The 12,618-nt window shown below is 45.3% G+C and overlaps 1 protein-coding gene across 5 annotated transcripts in view; it reads left to right on the top strand.

The window, feature by feature from the left end:
* The window catches only part of JARID2 (jumonji and AT-rich interaction domain containing 2), a 307,280-nt gene that overhangs the window by 227,530 nt on the left and 67,132 nt on the right, over positions 1-12,618 (top strand). The window contains exon 1 of one of the 5 annotated variants that reach the window (XM_053249993.1): positions 7,461-7,560. The exons of 3 other annotated variants lie outside the window; for them this stretch is intronic. The gene's annotated coding sequence lies outside the window, so the exon portion shown is untranslated. Of the gene's footprint in view, positions 1-7,460; positions 7,561-10,319; positions 10,456-12,618 lie in introns of those variants that run through there. One more of the 5 variants, XM_053249992.1, reaches the window with a different exon arrangement.

Below are 12,618 nucleotides of genomic sequence, written 5' to 3'. Positions count from 1 at the left end.
TGTTTCATTTCTGCAGATTAACTGTGCATATGATAATAAAGCACTGTCCTTACAAGTGTCATGGTCTACAGATAGACCAGTAGGAGCATACATGGAATTTCCATTTGCCAGGAAAAGGATTTTATTTTATTTTATTTTATTTTTATTTTATTTAATTTAATTTATTTTAATTTATTTTAATTTATTGTTACATTTATATCCCGCTCTTCCTCCGAGGAGCTCAGAGCGGTGTACATGCTTATTTTTATGCTCACAACAACCCTGTGAGGTAGGTGTGTCTATGTAAGTTGTGTTTGTGTGTCAAACCCATAGCTAAGTAGTTCTGTAGTAAAGTGCTTGTAGGTTGTATGCAACACTATATGTTGGGGTTCCACCCTCACACTATGTGTTGTGATTCCACCCTCTGGAACTATGTGTCACATTCTCTCCCTGTGTAGAGGATATGGTCATTTTGCTTCTTATCCAGATGATCTGTGTCAAATAGGTATCAACATTTATTTAAACTTCCAGCATCTGGAATAATGATCATTGCTGCTTTATTATGTGATGCCAGAATAATTTCTGTATAGTGAAGTGCAGCATGTTTGAAGGAGTTCAGGTCTTAGCACAGTATATACTTTTTAAAAGTAGTGCTTTAATTTGGTCCCAGGCCATAATTCTCTATCTTATTTTTTAAATGTTGCCTTTTAACAAAAACAATTAACTAATACTCAGTTCTGCCCAATTATGAGAAGAAAATATTTGTATGGCATCTGGATATATCTCATTAGAGAAAAATATCTGGGCACAAAATTCATTCCAGGGTGCTTGAGAACACATTATCTTCAAACTTGTTTGTTCTTTCCAATACTACATTTTATCCATTCTGTAGTAACTTGATGATGGTATCCCCACCCCCCGCCACACACACACTATATACCTGCTAATTGTAGGCCACAATTGAGTCACATTCACTTGGTGAAGAGGGAAAGGGGGAAAACTAAGGTTTCATAAAGAGGAAATTGTGTAAGTGGGAAGGAAGGGGAAGTTAGGGGAAAGGTAAAAGAAAACATCCCTCTTTCCTGTTGCAGAATGTGCCTTGTACACTTCAGGCTAGTAAACCTTGTGTATGTAAACTGTCTGTGGTCTATGTAGAGAGTTCCAGAAAGCTCTCCCAAAATATCTTCACATGCTGGAGTGAGGGCAGAACTACAGTACCTATAGTATGCATGTAACCGAAGCCTTGCAGCTGTTTTTCCTAGGGAAAGCAGCTTCAGAAAGGGAATCTGAGCCATGCATGGCCGGGGTTGCTTTACCCCTTCTCTGCCCACTGCTCAAAATCAAAGTCCTCAAAGTTACTGCTCAAAATCACTCCTCAAAGTTACTTTTTTGCCCCATTTGGTTCAAAATGCATGTGATCTACATGTGTCAAGAACCCTGTCAGGAAGAGGAGAGGGGTGTGGGGGGAAAAGACTTAGTACAACCACCACTATCCTTTCCTCTTCTCCACTCCAGATCATTCCAAATCAGCCTTCCTCATGTGGGGGTTGGGGTGGGGAGAATATCTGCGGGTCAGGGTGGCCAGAAATGATCTCAGTTCTGGCCACCATTTTTACTTCAGGGGGCATCTTCGGACTCCTTGTGAGCAGTGGAGCACAGTAGGGCGCTTTATTTGGCCTGTTTTGTCCCTTTGTGGGGCAATTTGGGATGGTGTGGGAACCTAAACACCCCAATTTGCATTCACTGTAATGCCCTGTTATTCATGGATTCTTTATCCATGCCCCCTCCCTGGAACAGAACCCCTACAAATAACAGGGTTCTCCTGTAAGTCTTCACCATATTCGCTGAATAACAACCTTCTTCCTCACAGTAAACAGGTATTAACTTCCACTTTTTAAAGTGCGTTTTGGTGATTAATCGCAAAGAGATTCTTTTTTCCCTTTGGGTGGCACATCACAATTTAAACAACATTTTGCACTTTTTCCTTTTGGGAAATTGAAGCAATATTTGTGATCTTCCTGTTTCTAACCTTCTAGGTCTCACCTACACTGTGTGCTGCCTTTTAACTGATCCTTACTTGCTGGATAAGGCAGTGACTCCACTTTCCTTCCACATTGACTGCCTTGATTATAGTATAGTCCTCCTCCAGTGTTCCCTCTAAGGTGTGTGCATGTGCGTCCGCTCACAGATTCTTTTTAGTCCACTCAGTTAATTTTAGATCCCACTCAAGTTGAATCAGGAAGGCCCCACTCTGAATATACGTGCACGCACACTGCCTTGATACTGCCACCCAGAACAAAACTCATTCCTCCCACAGATGAAAAAAAATAGAGAGAACACTGTCCTCCTCCCCCTTTACAAATTCCTAACTCAAATAGGACAGGATCCTTTTTATTTTGCATGATGGAAATTGAGCAAGTGTAGGAATTACTCAGGAATAAGCCTCTTCTTCCTTTGCTATTGACATATTATTTTATGTTCTGGAATGTACTGAAACTGACTTGAACAGAACACTGGACTTTCTTTGTTTTGCCAGCATCATACTCAATATCTTTCATGTGCCTTTGAACCCTAACAATATTTAGAATTTCAAGTAAGCACTGGAGCCTGAGCTGAGTAAACCAGGGGTGCTGCTTTCATGAAGCAAACTGAGGTGATGGCCTAAGGTGTGAGTGCACTGAGGGGCAGCAAGTGCAGGCGCGCGCACACACACACACACACACCCTGCTACCCTTGCTGTGGGCTTCACCCCACCTTCCTGCAACACTGACACTGGCCCAGAGGCTGGACACTGGCCATTCTCCTCCCCCTTCCAGGTGTGCTCTATGTAGCACATCTGGCTTTGCCCTCCTGAGGTTCCTCACCACTGCCACACCGTTGTCTGTTGAAGCTGAAAGGCAGACAAGAGTTGCTATGGAGTAGGGATGTGCATGGAACCGACTCCCTTTGAGCTGATGGTGGGGTGGGGGTGGCTTTAAGGATGGGGGAGGGTGCTGACTTCTGGTCACTGAAACAACGGGGTGGCAAGGAGGTACGCTGCTACCCCGCCGGACTATTTCTACACAGAGCGTCTGAGGGGGAAGTGCTGGGTGGGGGAAGTGTACCCTCTCCCATCCTTAAAGCCGCCCCCGCGTTCGAACTGGTTCAAATGCAGGGGTTCCAAACCTGTTTGGTGTTCTAAGAATAGACTCCCTACTGTGCAGCAGGCAATGCCTTGGAAAGCTAACTTCCATCTTCAGTAGTGTCATAAAGTTGTGAAGTCAGCTTTGTGTTCTTCTTGGCTTGACTTAACTGTGTTTCATCTTTTGGGATTTTGATAACACTCTTTGCACTGTTGTGTCCCCTTTACCTATTTTTGTTCTTAACTTGTTATGCTAACATTTTTAAATACTACTTCACACAGTATATCCTAGATGCCACAGTGCTAGAAACAGCCAGCCCTTGCTACCTTCATTTCTTCTTCTTCTTCCTTTCTTCTTCTTCTTCTTGTAAAGTTAAACACATAAATTCTAAGACAGCCTAGTGTTCTTTAAAAATGTTACATAGCATAGTAGTAAGCATTGAAACAGCATTGTTTATATAGCATTGAAACAGTAACTATTTAAATGATATAGCATTGAAACAGTAACTATTTAAATTGTTTAGGGAGAAAATATTTCCCATCTCTTCTATTTTTAGTGTTATATTTGACATAGAATATCCTAAAGATCTGAACTCCTCTCTTTGGATGATGTTTTGACATGTGTATTTTATATACCAACACATTTCTTATTTCTTGAGTTTTGTGGAATTGCCTCTAATCATTTTTACCTAAGCTTCTTAGATAGCAGGAACATAGGAAGCTGACATATACTGAGTCAGACCATTGGTCTATCTAGCTCAGTATTGTCTTCACAGACTAGCAGCGGCTTTTCCAAGGTTGCAGGCAGGAATCTCTCTCAGCCCTATCTTGGAGAAGCCAGGGAGGGAACTTGAAACCTTCTGCTCTTCCCAGAGCAGCTCCATCCCCTGAGGGGAATATTCGACTATGCTCACACTTCTAGTCTCCCATTCATTTGCAACCAGGGTAGACTCTGCTTAGCTATGGGGACAGGTCATGCTTGCTACCACAAGACCAGCTCTCCTCTCCTCTTAGTCTTAAGAGGAGAGTTGGTTATAATCATTATCTCATAGGATTTTGTTATACTTACAGAGTTTGTTAGGCTTAAGGCCTTGATACTCCTATAAGTGTACAGATCATCATGACCAGAGAGGAATGTCATGGTTCCTCATGCTTTTGGCTTAATGAACAGAAATGGGAATAACTGAAAACTGAATTTCCAGTTCATCCTGGGGGACAGTGGATGCTTCCAAATCTGTTCATGGCCTCCAGGCCTTTCATCTAAGGTTTCTGCCATCATGAGATCTCTACCCTTCCCACAGTTGACCCCACTTGTGTAGGATAAGTTTGGAAGAGAAAGAGTAGTGGGGAGACCTTAGGTAGCAGGTAAGGGCCTGATTTGCACTGGCCTGAGATTAAATGAGTGAACTCAGACCCAGTCCAAATTGAGCCCAAATTAATCTCTGCTGTTACTATATATGAGTTGCTGTGTCAGAGTTCTTAATTGCAAAGCTCAGGAGCCAGTGGCATCTCCCATCAACCTAGTCAGGGTGGCTCCCTGACTAATTGTTTGTTAAGTCTGTGTGAAGTTTTAGTTTAATATTCTGTATAGCCTCTGCCTCCCCCGGCACTATGTAGAGGCAAATATTCCCACTGTGCTTTGTCTCGTATCATTAGGATTCCTTTGAGAGAAATGGAGCCAAGATGGCACCATCTTGGAAGGCACACACTAGAGCTCTGTGGGGAATCTCTGGGAAGGACTACCCATCCAAGTGTTCCATCAATGCCTTCTAGTATGGTACTGGGGGCTTAACAAGGCTCTCTTTCTCTTAAAGGGGCTCTCCCAGCACTAGGAAAAAAGCTGCACTTCACAGAGGTTGGCCTGGTGAGAAATGGCTTTCACACTGAAACTTTTTTGCCAAAGGGCCTCTCTCTTGAAAAATAGAGGCAATCACCGTGCTATGTATTGGTCTAATGGAGGATGGGAATATGTGAACTGGGAATATGGGAATGGTGTAATGGAGGATGGGAATATGTGAACAGTCAAAATTTATGGCCAGTTTTGTGTATATTCTAAGGGAGATAATTTAGATATTTTAGATTAGACAAGGAAGATAATTTAGATGTTTTAGATTAGTTGATATAATCAAGTCCTGTTTTTTAAATTATTGCACAGCCATATATTTTAATAATATGCAGAACTTTGATTTCCAAGGATACCAGCAGTTTAATTCTGTGCTTGACAGCCCACTGCCTTAAAACCTGATGGCCCCCTACCTTGCTTAACCTCTGAGAGGTCTTGGAGCTTAAAGCATTGTATCCAAAAGAACTGTACACAAAGAACTCCTCAAACCCCCCACCACCTGTCCAAAAATGGCCATAATAGCCTCCTTAGTAACACTAGGGTCTTTCTGAGCTGCATTCATATTGGGCTCAGGTTAAACAAAGCTGAATAAGCACATTCCAACGCAAACTACAAGTTTACTGATGCGGTTATGAAAGGGATTCTAAAAAACACGGACATAGGGGAGCGGAATGGCTTTTTATTTGCTTCTTGGCCTCAATTTGTCTGCGTGATTCTAAAGTGCAAAAAATCTCCAACCTACATAATCAGAATTATCTCCTTTCACTACTCCAAGTGGGAATTTAGATGATTTGCAGTTTTAAATACCTCAGATTTTACCATTTCCATAAGGAAGATTGCACATAATTTAATAGCATGTAGCATTATCTTCTTCTTAGTAATAAACTTAAAATTTGAGCATAGCAGCTTTCAGCTCACAGAAAATGCAAATATACAGTTTGTCTAAACTTTTTTTTTATTAAGAATTTGCATTTGATGATTTTAACCATAATAAATGGTCACTTTGTGGTAGGTTGCAGAGAAGTCTTCTCATTTAATAGCCTCAAACTGTAATCTGTATTAAAATTGACAATTGTCTAATTACACAGTTAAACAGAACTGTTGATTGACTCAAAACACTTTAAGATTTAATAGTTGTAGAGTTTAATTGGAACCAGAGATTAGCCCTAGAAGCTTCCTAAATGCAAGTGTTCAGTCCTGTATCCTACTATACAGAATAACTGGAGTACCACTGAACATATGCAGAGTAACTTACTTTCATCAACTAATAATCATAGCCAACTCCTGCAGCTTTGGAAGAAGGGGGATGAGCTTTCAGCCACTATTCATTTAACCAATAAATACAGAATTGTTCACATACAGAATTGATTTTGTTCTTTTAAAAAATCAAATAATAATAATAAACTTTATTTGTTAGCTGCCCCATAACGAATTGTTCTCTGGGCAGCTCACAGCACAACATTAATACATGAAATAAAAACACATAACAAATTAAATCATATGAGACCAAAAGGGGAAAAAGAAAATACAAAATAGAATACAAAGCAATTTTAAAACGCTTTAAAAATCAGATTTTAAAATCAAAATTAAAAAGGTCTAAGTGAACAAAAAGATCTTTACCTGGCATCTAATAGAACAAAGTGATGAAGCCAGGCAAACCTCACTGTGGAGGCTATTCTATAACTGGGGTGAATCCACAGAAAAGGCCTTCTCATAAAGTCCCTCTGCCTAGTAGCCACCCACCTCACCATGTTTGGCAGGGGCACTCGGAGGAGGGCCTCCAAAGAAGATCTTAAGGTCTGGTTTGGGACATATGGGGCAAGGCACTCTCCCAGGTAATCCATTCTACCCTTCAAAATGGTGAGTAGACTATATTATTCTTTCACAAAAAACATTTTTAAAATGTTTGGTTGAAACATGAATAGGGTCTCCCAGGCTAATGTTTCATGTACCTGCCTCACGTTTGGGTTCAAATCCAGGTCTACTCCTCAGTGAGGTGGTAGACCTCTTTTCTGGGCTGTACCACTTCAGACTACAGATGGGGATCTTCATATAGTTCCAGCATACCAAAGCCTATTCACATAACAAACTACTGTGTCAGGGAGAAATGTTCTGGTATAGTGGTATAGCTCAAGTAGAGGCTTACCACTTCCTCTTCCTGCTTCATTTTACATAAGGAGCATATGCCAGCAAAGTTAAATATAATATATCACTGAGGAAACCAAAAAGAGAAATAGGGAGGTTAGAGCATTGGTGAACTCCTTTTGAGTGTCTTTGTGCGCCTTTCTAGCTTTGTTTCCCTTTGCTCCTCTTTCCATGTTTTTTTGCCCTCTGTGTGTCACCCCATATCCTCTCTATCTGTCTGTCTCTCACTTGCTGTAACCAAGAAATATGGAGGAAGCTTTAAAATGGGATATCTATATCTTTAATACACTTAGCCAGCATGTGTGTCCTGAAGAATTTGGCGGTGGAACTCTCGCGAGAGCTCTTGGCATTCAGTGAGAGTATGAAAAAAATGGTGGCGGCAGGCCACAAAATGGCCTGAGGAGGCAGCCTGGCCTGGCCTGGCCGCCGGGGGCAGGAGGCCGTGGCAGAACGGCAGGCCAGGCCCTCCCAGGTAAGGGAGAGGCGGTGGTTGCACTGGGGCGGCTAGGTTGGGGGGGAAGCAGCGGCAATAGGCCCGGCCACAGTGGGGAGGCGGCAGCAGCGAGGAGGTGGTGGTGGGCCCAGCCGCCAGGCCAGAAACCTCAGTGGGGCGGGGGTAAAAGCGGGCCGGGGGGAGGCGGGAGGCAGCGGGACAGTCTGGCACTGGCCTGGGCGGTGCCGGATGGGGTGAGTGGGGAACAGGCAGTGGGGTGAAGCCCCCATGCCTGTTGCAGCCTGGAACGGGAAGGAAATGGGTGGCGGGGTGCAGCCCTGGTGCCCGTTGGAGGCCGGGGCGGGAGAGAAACGGGCAGTGGGGCTTTCCTGTTCATGCCCGGGAGCAGGAATGGTAGCGGAGGGGTCCTTTTTGGCACCCTCCACAGCTCTGTGCAGGTGGGGGGAGGGGGGAGGAATGGAAGGTGGGAAGGCAAGAGAGTGTGGGGCTGGAGAGAGGTGGGGAGAGAGGAGAGACCGGGCAGGAGGGAGAGGGAGGGGGAAACAGCTGGCCCCAAGGAGCGCATAGATGCTCTGTGAAGGTCGGCTAGTTTATGCATAATTCGCTTGACATTGATGGCCTGATTGAATTGGGCTAGTCATCTCTTGGCCTCAGAGCTCCCCAGTAAAATGGGAAATGTTGTTGTTGAGCTCCCCAGTAAAATGGGACACGTTGTTGTTGTTGTTGTTGTTACTATTATTTCTATTATTTACATTTTATATCCCGCTCTTCCTCCAAGGAGCCCAGAGCAGTGTACTACATTACTTACGTTTCTCCTCACAACAACCCTGTGAAGTAGGTTAGGCTGAGAGAGGAGTGACTGGCCCAGCGTCACCCAGCAAGTTTCATGGCTGAATGGGGATTTGAACCCGAGTCTCCCCGGTCCTAGTCCAGTACTCTAACCACTGCACCATGCTGGTGTCTTCTAAGTTTTTGTTAAATGGTACAAATATATAATTTCTGCAGAGTGAATGATATGTGTTTGGCTTGATTTTATAGGCTGTGGTTTGGTCCATCCCTCCATTTGTCTGAAGGGGAAAGCACTATGACTGTGATGGCTGATGCCTCCGTAAATGACAATTTCAGGCGATCCTGTTTAATGCTCATGGAAGCACCAGCCATCACTGTTGGGGCGCTTCCCCCTTCAGCCAGAAGAAACCCAAATTATGATCTTTTGGCTTGAAGTGGTGAGCGACAGTGGTGGGGCACGACTTTCTCCCCGTTTTCTGCGTTGTAAGCATGCGTGCTGCTGGTGCTCATAATGTCTGAATATGCCTCTCTTGTCATCTGGAGTTATCTATTTGCATGCCTTTGATTAATTTGTGGCCCAGTTGTACTGTGGATTGTTTGTTTGGTCTATTGATTTGCCAGGCTTCACACCTGGGCTCTTGGTTCCCACCCCCCTGGGCCTAACCAGGAGTTCTCCCTGTTTTTATCTGTGAAATATTGGAGGATATGAAGTTTACTAATTACAGATGCAAGATTTGGCCCTTGCATAGTTTTTCTGCCATAGTGAGAGCTCCCAAGTAACATAGAAACGAAGTGTGCCAGACATTAAGCTTACCAGCTACATTGGGTAGGACCAAGCTTGGTATCAGAGTACAGCTTGACAGCATCCCACCCCTTTTGAATATTGCCAATTACAGGAAACCCTCTTTATTTGTGGGAGTTTTGTTCTTGTCTGAAAGAAACATTACTCCTAGAAGAATCCAGGGGTTATTTTATTTATTTATTTAGCATATTTATATACCACCCAAAATTCATATCTCTGGGTGATGTACAATAAAACAATACAAATTAAAATTAAATTAAAATGCTAAAACAATTACAATTTTAAAAAATGTTAAATTCTATAAGTCTAATTAAAAGCCTGGATGAACAGATTAGTCTTAACATCCTTTTAAAAAGTTGCCAGAGATGGGGAGGCTCTTATTTCAGCAGGGAGCACATTCCAAAGTCTCCGCGTGACAAGAGAAAGCCCATCTCTGAGTAGCCACCAGACAAGCTGATAGCAACTGCAGACAAACCTCTGCAGTTAAGTTCCTTAAGCCAAAAAAAGCAGAAATAAAAAGAATAAAGCACAATACGTTGCTGTCCAGCAAGCCTTCCCAAATCCTTCAAATTTTTGTGAATATTCACGGGGGGGGGACTTTTTGTGTGTGGATGAAAAAAGAACCGCAAAATGGTGGCTAGAAATGACACTGGAAGTCATTTCTGACCACTCAGAAACTGCAGATACATGGGCATAGCATCCGTTGGATGAGGGGGTGCAAATGTCCCTGGGTCCGAAGGGTCAAGGGGCCCACAAGGGCCCCACCCTGTGCACCCCCCCTTCCCTCCCTGGCTGGCGCATGGGCCTCCCTATTCTCTGGCTGGTGCACCAGCTTCTCTTATGCCTACATGTGGGCCTCCCCATTCAGTAGGGAGGGCATCAAGTGCCATGACATGACATCACAGCACGCTCTCCCTAGTCTACACATGTCAAACACAAGGCCCGCGGGCCAAATCCTGCCCGCCTGGCCGTTTTATGTGGCCCGCGGTGACTGTGCCGCATCCAAGCGCCTGACCGCGCTGCCTCAGTACCCATTTGCAGGCAGAAGGACCCAGTCCCAGGAAGCTAGGTAGGAGCAGGGCGCTCCACACAAGTGCCTGACTGCGCTGCAGGCAGAAGGACCCAGTCCCAGTGTCAAAGCTAGGTTGGAGCAAGGCGCTCCACACAAGTGCCTGACCGCGCCACAGGCAGAAGGACCCAGTCCCAAACAGTGAGCTAAGTTGCTTCTTCATATCCTTGCTTCTGCACACCCCTTCCCTGCCGAGATCCAGCACTAGGCACGACGGTGCCAGAGTCACCTGCTGCCAGTAGCAAGTACACAGGTATGGAGCTTGTTGTTATTTTCAGAACATGATTAGTGCATGAGGATGGCATGTGATATGGTGTCTCAGGTAGGGGTGTGCACCGGACCGCGGACCTGCGGTTCGGCACTGGGGTGGGGGGTTCCATTAAGGGCGGGGGGGGGCTTTACTCACCCCTCCCACGCTTTGCTGCTTTGGCGCCATAATTAGTTTAAAAAATGCGCCGCAGAATCGCTCGCCGCCCGCTCGCCGCTCCGGGGCTCCTTCTTGTCTTCAAAATCGGGCGGCAGGATACTTCCCTGCCGCCCCCGAAGCCCCCTCAAGCCATTTTAGCTCTTTAAATCTCGCCCTGGACCGAGTGCTATAGCGCTCGGGCAGGCGGCGGGGAGATGTCCGTCCGTCCGCCCGCCCCCTTCCCTGCCTTCTGCGAAGTGCAGGTAGCCTTCTGCGTGCGCGTGCGCAGAAGGCTCCCTGCTTCTGTGCACGTGCGCGCAGAAGGCTCCCTGCACTTCGCAGAAGGCAGGGAAGGGGGCGGGCAGACGGGTGGACATCTCCCCGCCGCCCGCCCAAGCGCTATAGCACTCGGTCTGGGGCGAGATTTAAAGAGCTAAAATGGCTTGAGGGGGCTTCGGGGGCGGCAGGGAAGTATCCTGCCACCCGATTTTGAAGACAAGAAGGAGCCCCAGAGCGGCGAGCGGGCGGCGAGCGATTCTGCGGCGCATTTTTTAAACTAATTATGGCGCCAAAGCAGCAAAGCGCGGGAGGGGTGAGTAAAGCCCCCCCCAGCCTTAATGGAACCCCCCACCCTAACCCTCCCGAACCAAAACCACCCCTTGTCCGGACCGGTTCGGAGGCCAGTAGAATGGCCTCCGAACTGATCCGTGCACACTACTAGTCTCAGGGTGAGGAAGGATCTATACTTCTACTACTAAGACTAACTATCTTAATAAAAAATTGGGCCCACGACTTAGCCTGTATTTTAGATTTTGGCCCCTTATGTGATTGAGTTTGACACCCCTGCCCTAGTCAGTACGGAAGCCCGTGCGCAGGTGCAAGAGAAGCTGGAGCACCAGCCAGGGAACGGGGAGGCCCGAGCACCAGCCAGGGAGAAGCTGGCACACCCGCCTCCACAGGTAAATAGAGGTGAAAGCATGGCAGCGGGGCTGGAAAGTAGGGGCAAAGCTTCAGTACTGGGGCTTGTGGGGAGCCCCCAAACAACTTTATCCCTGTATCGCCCTTGTGCAGATAAGCTTATTTCACCTATTATTCTACCCACAGATAAAGAAACTGGGTCTCCAAGACCTAACCACAGATACACAAAACTGTGGTCTGCGGGTCCGTGGATATCGAGGGCTTCCTGTACTCTGAAATTCGAAAATGAAATTAAAAATAGATAGTGTGTATTTTCATATCTCTCTTCAGCACTTAGGTCCAGTCTCTTTGAGATCATCAAAAGATCGTGTCTGTTCCCAATCTGACCCTCACCTGAATAATAAAAATAAAAAAGAAACATTTTGTAGATGTACATCAAAGCTGTTAGCTTTGCTTTTATTTTATTCATTATCGTTCTCTCTGCTCTTTGTCTTTCTGTCTAGTCTGGAAGAAGAAAAAAACCATTTACGTATTTTCAAAGATTATCACTTATCTCCACCTTTCCCCCTCTCCTGCCTATTCCTCTCCCACCAAGAATAAACAGTCTCTAAGTTTCCTCCTCATTTCTCTCCCACAGAGGATAAACAATTGTCCCATGCTCCGCTGCTTTCACTAGCTGCTTTAAAGGAGGAGAAAAAAGAAGAAATTGGGCTGTATTTCATAGCCATAATACCAGGCTGTTCATGGTCCACTAGTGATGGAGGGCACATGCTTTGAAGGGCAGTCTGTCTTTCTGCTCCTTGCCTTACACGCAGACATTAAATTGACCCAACCAAGCACTTCTCCTGGTTATTGAGGCACCAATGAACTCTGTCCTATGTGATTACTCCTCAGAGAGCAACAGTTTATGTATAGTTGCTCTTTTCCCTTGGAAGCTACAGACCCAATTCTCATTTACACTATGGCTCCTTTACATCATGCTGGCAAGTATAAAAGCAGCCTTTAAATGGGTTAAATTACATTTACATTGGCACAGAGGCCTGCATGGAAATAGAAGTCAGGCCTTATATTCTCAGCACTGTGGTATAGGCA

Source organism: Hemicordylus capensis, chromosome 4, assembly GCF_027244095.1.
Source record: "Hemicordylus capensis ecotype Gifberg chromosome 4, rHemCap1.1.pri, whole genome shotgun sequence".
NCBI classification, from domain to species: Eukaryota; Metazoa; Chordata; class Lepidosauria; order Squamata; family Cordylidae; genus Hemicordylus; species Hemicordylus capensis.
The sequence above is the reverse complement of the archived record's forward strand: the minus strand, read 5'-3'. Positions and strand labels throughout refer to the sequence as shown.